At 35.3% G+C, this 7,216-nt stretch overlaps 1 protein-coding gene across 2 annotated transcripts in view; it reads left to right on the top strand.

Moving 5' to 3' along the window:
* The first annotated feature begins 298 nt into the window (after nucleotides 1–298).
* LOC132919664 (semaphorin-5A) overlaps nucleotides 299–7,216 on the top strand; it is a 46,731-nt gene continuing 39,813 nt past the window's right edge. For both annotated transcript variants that reach the window (XM_060981434.1, XM_060981433.1), the window contains exon 1: nucleotides 299–531. The gene's annotated coding sequence lies outside the window, so the exon portion shown is untranslated. The remainder of the gene's footprint in view (nucleotides 532–7,216) is intronic.

Below are 7,216 nucleotides of genomic sequence, written 5' to 3'. Positions count from 1 at the left end.
TTGTAGTAGTAGTCTTCGTAGTAGTATTATCGTAGTGGTACGTTGGTCCCGACACGCGCGATTTTAATCGTATACGGATCGCGTCCCCTAGACCGGTTTCAGAGATTTCGACGGCCGGGTGTTGTGTACGCGCGCGGTCGTACAATCTCGGCGCGGGGGTATCGCCGCCGCTTTGTCACAGGGGAGTGGTCGCAGGTGTTTTACCCATTGTACGCGGTGGCCGTACGCATCGTGCGTCCGTGCTAGCGCGTGCGTACTGCGGCGGCGGTGGCGGCGGCGGCAGTGGCGACCACAATAACGTGGCCCCAGTCTCGTACCGACGTTCGTGCCGACCGCTCGTCCTCCGCGTCGTGTGAGACAGTCTTCTTCTGCCGCCGTATTCTGGTGCGCGTGTCGCGAGTGCATTTTGTTTACGCATTTAGTTTTTTCCGTCGCGTGTGTATTCTTCATCAGGGCCATACTATACACTCACACATAAACACACTTAGATATTTTGGATTACTGTATGATGTCCGCGAGCCGATAACTCAGGTGAGTCACATCAAAATAATATTAAATTACAATAATAATAGACGACGATTACGGTCGATAGTTGTTACGACCACGACTATATTATAATATCGCCAGCCGCGGTCGGGGGAAAAATTTGTGTGGGGACTCTGAAGTCTCAGCATTTCTTCGGACCGCATGCGCTACGCAATCAGCAACTTTGCCTCCATTCAACAATAATGTATTTTAATAATGACTATGCACAATACGTGCATATAATAGTAGTTAATGCATTTTGTCTGATGATAATATTATATATTATATTAATATAGTACTACAGTCATCAGCGGCAAACGGCGTAAATTATGAATACGCTTATTTCAAAACTGCAGGGCGATAACGTTTTTCAATGCCCGAGTTTCCTCCCCAAACAGGATCTCGACTCTAGACCTCGGCTTACGCCACCGCGGAGTGGTTCAGTCGGACATAAACGATATGATGCACTTTTGCTCGCCGCCCCCGGACCAAGTCGTAACACGATTCGTACTCGACCGTGCCGGGTTTGATTTCGCGCGTAACCGATACCCGTCCATTAACATCACGACGTCTTCGTCGTCGCGGTCGTAGGTCTTCGGCGAGAGGGTTCGAAAGTGGCTTACTAAGTGGTCGGATAAGCCACCTACGCCCATATACAATAATACCTCACGTAGCGTCAACCATTAATATTATTATCCATCCCGTCACGAATTGTTTCCGGTTGGCGGGCTCGGCGGGACACGGGTGACCGTGGCGACGACGATTGTCGTCTTGGTCGTATAAATTATTGTCATCATATTATAGGGGTTATTTTTTTGTGCATGCGACTGAGGGCGTGAGGGTCGTTATACACAGGAAAACGGCCACTGTTTGTATATTATATTTGTATAGATACCACCTACCTACGTAATCTGTATTATGCGTGGTGTATACCTATAGAAATCTTTTTGGTAAACAAAAAAAAAAGGGAAAAAATCACCTTGATGGCTTGTACGGCACGTTTCGCTCGAACACACCATTATAATATCATATTATTGTGTCTTGCCGTCGCCTTCGCGTCCGCCATCACCGGGTGGCACCACCACGGGGACACGAGATATAATGCACTTTGCGGCCGTCCGGCGCCTGTATGGACGCGACGGGCCGCAAACGTCCGACTGTGACCGTTTACCTGGTCTGTGGCGCCATACGGGTCACGACAATCACGATCTGTGGCGACAGCCAGAAGGGGGTAGGACGTAGGTGGTATTAACCCCAACAGATATAGCTTTATGGCGTCTGTATAGATTCTATACTATAGAATAATGTGATGGTAGATATATATAATATAATGTTATCACTTATAATATATTGTACATTATTGTAACTACAGTCGTGTGCGGTTGTCGTGCACGATATTTGCATTGGTACCTACCTCCATAGCAAACCCGCGCTTGATACACTGATCGTTTTTTCCCCCCGTTCTTTCAAAGAGTAATTTATCGCGGTAGGATGGCGTAGATGGCGCGCTTTTAACCTAGGTACCGACGACCGCGGAGTGCTCGAGCGCGCGGGTGTGGATCCACGAAACATGTTGAACTTCATAGGTACCGCCTAAATCTACTCGCAGGTTACCATATTATTATTATTAAATTTGTAAGCCGGCTTATATTTTATATTTATACGAAAACGAATAATATTGTTCAAAAAAAAAAAATAAATAATAAACCATATAAACCGGTTGCACCCTGTGACATCCGAGAACAATAACCCGCTCGAATACAGCCATATAGGTATACATACACACACACACACACATACCCGTGACAATAATAATAATATGTATTTTATAATAGTGTGTACCTATAATAGCATAATGCGTGTGCGCGCGGTTGATTGTTCTGATGACCTTGGTTGACCCTAGGGCCGGTGCAGTGTCTCCGTACATTTTTTTCCCGAGAAAATTCTTGGAATTAAGGTACCCCAAACACGTTGGTGTGTATATATGTATAGTGTTGGTCCGTCTCGCTGCTCCCGAGTTCGAGAGGGTGTCCGCAGCCAACACAATAATAACAACGGCATACAGCAATGGTTTACTGCACGTACATGTTATCGTATTATTATTATTTATTATAATAATATAACGACGGTTGGTGTGTGCGACAAAACTCTACAGACGTCAAAAAATCTTACCACCGATGTCAAACTAAATGAAAAGGGTATTCACTTCGGATGTTATAAATTTGAAGGAAAAAAATCGTAGACTTCGCCGCTATATGTATTACATTATGTAGTGTATTTAGTATTTGTGTACGGATTGAAATGTTTTTACGCGTTTTACATGTTAATGTGTAATAATTTTTAATTGTTTATGGTCTTCTGGAATCGCAATGTACAAGTATACACTTAATATTATTATTTTACCATTTTTGCGGAATCACATGTGGTATTCTTCTATAGTCTATACCATTTCAATCGACTGGGTTTGGCATTGTTCTTAAATCTATCTTTTATATACTATATTATATTTTTTATAAATCAATCAACAGATAACTGACGTCAGTAATTTTTGATAGAACCCGTTTAGAATAATAGTTATAGAAAAAAAAAATACGAGGTATTTGAATTTATTTAATTTACCTATTTTTTACCAAATATTTTGATATATTTTGTTACAGTGGATATAGTTACAAGAGTTATAAAATATTTTAATGTTGGCTCATTAATGTTTATAATCATTTGTCTTGTACATAATATAGGTTTACTAATTTGAAATTGTTAATTGAAAATTACAAAATGTGAATTATGATCCTCAATTACATTTTGTAGTTTTTAGTTCGTAATCATTGAATTTAACATATTATATGTTAAATGCTTATGCAGGTAGTCGGTTGATATGTATAGATATCTACTTATACAGTTTAAATTTTTCAAACCATTCCAGAATATTATAATATTTTAACACTTATTAGATTTAATAATTTCTTAATCCTGATCGTGTACCATGTACGGGTATATACAATTGTGTAAAATAGTCTATTCCTATGAAAAACCTGTGAATGATATAGAGGTGATTTTATAAATCCTGCCTTGACGGGGGCCGATCGGCGCGTACGTAATCCTCGGGAAACAGGCAGCACATGTCGTCAGACTGGAAGCGGTCAAGCTTTGTTTTGTTAAAGAACATTATAAATAATACACACTTAGTGACATGTAAATGATGGTTGATAATAGAAATCGAATTTTGTCTCGCCAAACGATATTATAATATATTAATTATACATGAACTCATTGACGCATACAGCTCAAAAAAACATAAAACAACATGAAAATGACGAAGTTTAAGTGAATCTGACAGCGTCCGTTTACGAACTCAAAAAGGAGGTTCTATATTATAAATTCGCGGACTGCGGTCCCACTACAGTAACCAGGGTCAAGCAGCCGATGGAAATATTATTTACGGTATACTTATGGTAAGTGGTAACCGTGAAATTTTCTATTGGTCATCATTCATACTTTTCACATCAGTATTTTCGTGCCGTTTGATGCCTATTGATTTTGATTGAATAGATTTCTCGTCGCTTTCCGTGAATACATAGTGTGCATTGTACTATATCTTTAAATTTATAGCCATTGTTGTGAAGAGCGATGAAATGTTGGTGAATTATTGAGTCTTAAAAAATTCTCTGTACCACATCTGAATTACGTGTGCGAGTAACTCGTTAAGATAAGATGCACATTAGTTACCTATAATATTATTCACAGGTCTGTTACAATTACATCAGTAAGTTGAATACATCTTGGTGAAATTTATTTAAAATCTATTCTATTTACGCATATTTTATGTCAATTGTAATTTGTAAATGGTTGGAAAATCTAAGTAAAACATTCGTAAGAAAGTAGCGTGACGTACTTATGAGTTTATTTTACAATGTCGTTGCTTCGTATTATTCATAATATTTAATCATATAGATCATATTTACTACCTACTAGATTTTCAGAGTTATTCTATTATTGTTGGCTGTGATGAACTGCAGCGGTTTAAATGTGTAGGAAGTGAATTTGGCGAGAGAGACAAAAGACTAAAGCGTCTCGAATATAAGACGTTTTAATTTTTAAATAACGGTGCATTAAGCATGTATATATAAACATATGAATACCATCTAATAAAGTTGACTTTGAAAGTGTAACAACAATCAGGCATGGTTTTTTTTTTATTTACTATAATAAAAAATTTCGATGTTTGTGATTTACTGTTATTAAATACTGCATAAAAATAATGATACACAAACCATAGTATAACTATTTGTGTTACTTTAACTACAAATGTTACAAGAGGTCAGTAGGACCTTGTGTCTTGCGACAAGAGTCAATAAAATGCATAGCACATGACAGACGACGTAATTATGAATTAAAACAATTCATTTATAGTTCAAACCTAAAATATTAAAAATCAAACAAAAATATATGTTTATACAATATACATTATAACAATCCATTCTCCAGTTCTTCACTAAATCTTAAAAAAAACAAGAAACAACCGCTTATTGATTATCACGTCATCTTTTTTCATCTCTTTATCATAACCGACTAAATAGTTTTGATATTTAATACTCATGAGCCTATACTTGGTCACGGTTTTGTAGTCCATTATACAGCCGTTTAATGTGTAATTCAAATATTAATTAAGGATATAAACACTTGAAAACACCATATGTTAGTCACTTCCTTATATCGTAAAAGATTTGTGGTAGAATGTTTTTAAAATTATTTTCACTTTAGTCATTTAAATCGTTAAATAATTATTGTGTACCTATCCAAAACTATCCAAAACTATTTAAAATATATTATTTAGTATTAAGTGTATAATAATTTAGAAATGTATATACTATAATCAACAGCGGCGCCGAAGTCCAAAAATTTACACATGATATTAAACACCTCCACATAAAATGTTGACGCCTACCTAAGATAGATTAATGTGAATTTGTGCACTCAATAACAAAGGTAATCACCTACCTACTAAATTCACCTATGACAATTGTCATACGTAAATGTATTTTTTGGCGCCACCGATAATCAAATTATTTTAACATTCTTTTAAATTCATTATAACTTGACGTATTGAGATTTGTCAGATAAATTATCAGTTTTATATTATGTATAGATTGTTATTGCCTACTATTATGAATATTTAAGTTTATTCCATTACCTAATAGTTTTAAATAGGTTAGATCTGTTAGGTTATATTATACATGTTATTAAAATAAAAAAGACCGATAATAATGTTTTTTATTGATTAATACAATAAAATATTAACATATTATAATTTTGATAATCTATGTATTGTAGTCTTTTTAAGTTACTGTAATTAATATATTTTATTGAAAATTTGAAAATACATTTTTAATGAAAATATTTAGGCTATTTAAAAATCATAATCAAATATATAATAAATTTAATTTTATTATAGGATTATTGCTTTAAATGTATAGGGAACAATAATATTTTTATAATGTTTAATAACTTATTTTATTTTACGTTTAAAAAGTTATTAGTTTTTATTTTATTTATTTTTGATTTGATATCCTCTTTAGAATTGAAATTATGGTAATACGTGAATAATACCTAAATTTGTAAACTTAATAGGATTTTTAATCACTATTTTCGTAAATAATTTTTAACCACGGTAAAAAATCCTATCTCTGGTATTGCGGTTGTTTTGTGGTTAAATACTACAGCATTGACTATTATCCCCAATTTCACTGGCCATGAGTGTGTGAAGTGTAGGTATCTTCTCACACGCATACAACTATATTATAATAAATATACACTACACAACTGTATGCTTTTAGGTTTTAGAAAATATAATATTATAATCTTCATTATCGATACACTTAACGTTTAACACAATAGTTTCCGCACACGCGTTTAATAATAATGGAAATCGTTTCTTTTCTGGCCGTACGCAGTGTATATTTTCTTTTACAACACAATGCCTACTGACAATGACAGATGAACCACGTCGTACCATGTACATTGTACATAGCACGTGCTACGCAGGTTTTAGAAAAAGTAGACGAAAAAAAAAATTAGACCCATTGCTCGAAAAAAAAGAAAAAAAAGATAGATATATAAATATATAATATATATATATATACTTTATACCTATGTATAATATAATAATATTACTATATATAAAAACCGGTACCATCTGTGGCGGCTTCGGGGACAGTGGTGTGCATCTTCTGAGGCTGCTATACGGTCGGTATAGGACCCGACGGCATACAATGGATTATCCGTAAAACATGTGCGCCTTCTATGGTCAATTTTAATTACGAGTCTTCTAACTTCTTCCACATTATGGTCTATTATATTTTAAATATATATGTTTGTGTGTACATGTACCTATATAATGTAATATTTAAATGCACCCGCCATGTTGGATATTATCTTGTGTCAACATTTTAGGGCGCATTATTCATCAACCGCCGCGCGCCGCCGTGGTTTTCTTTTCTTTTTACATTATTATGGTAATCTGCTCGCGGGCGTACCTACAAGCCGCTGCTGCCATATTTTTTGCTAGGTATACCCTTCTTGGCGGCATCAATGTTATACAGGTGTGGTACCTGTAGAAAATTCAGATATTATTATATATGAGTTGTGTAAGCCAAAATTAATGTTTTCTCCATAAATATTATTCACTAAATCT

The sequence above is a fragment of the Rhopalosiphum padi genome, chromosome 2 (genome assembly GCF_020882245.1).
Source record: "Rhopalosiphum padi isolate XX-2018 chromosome 2, ASM2088224v1, whole genome shotgun sequence".
NCBI lineage: Eukaryota > Metazoa > Arthropoda > Insecta > Hemiptera > Aphididae > Rhopalosiphum > Rhopalosiphum padi.
The sequence above is the reverse complement of the archived record's forward strand: the minus strand, read 5'-3'. Positions and strand labels throughout refer to the sequence as shown.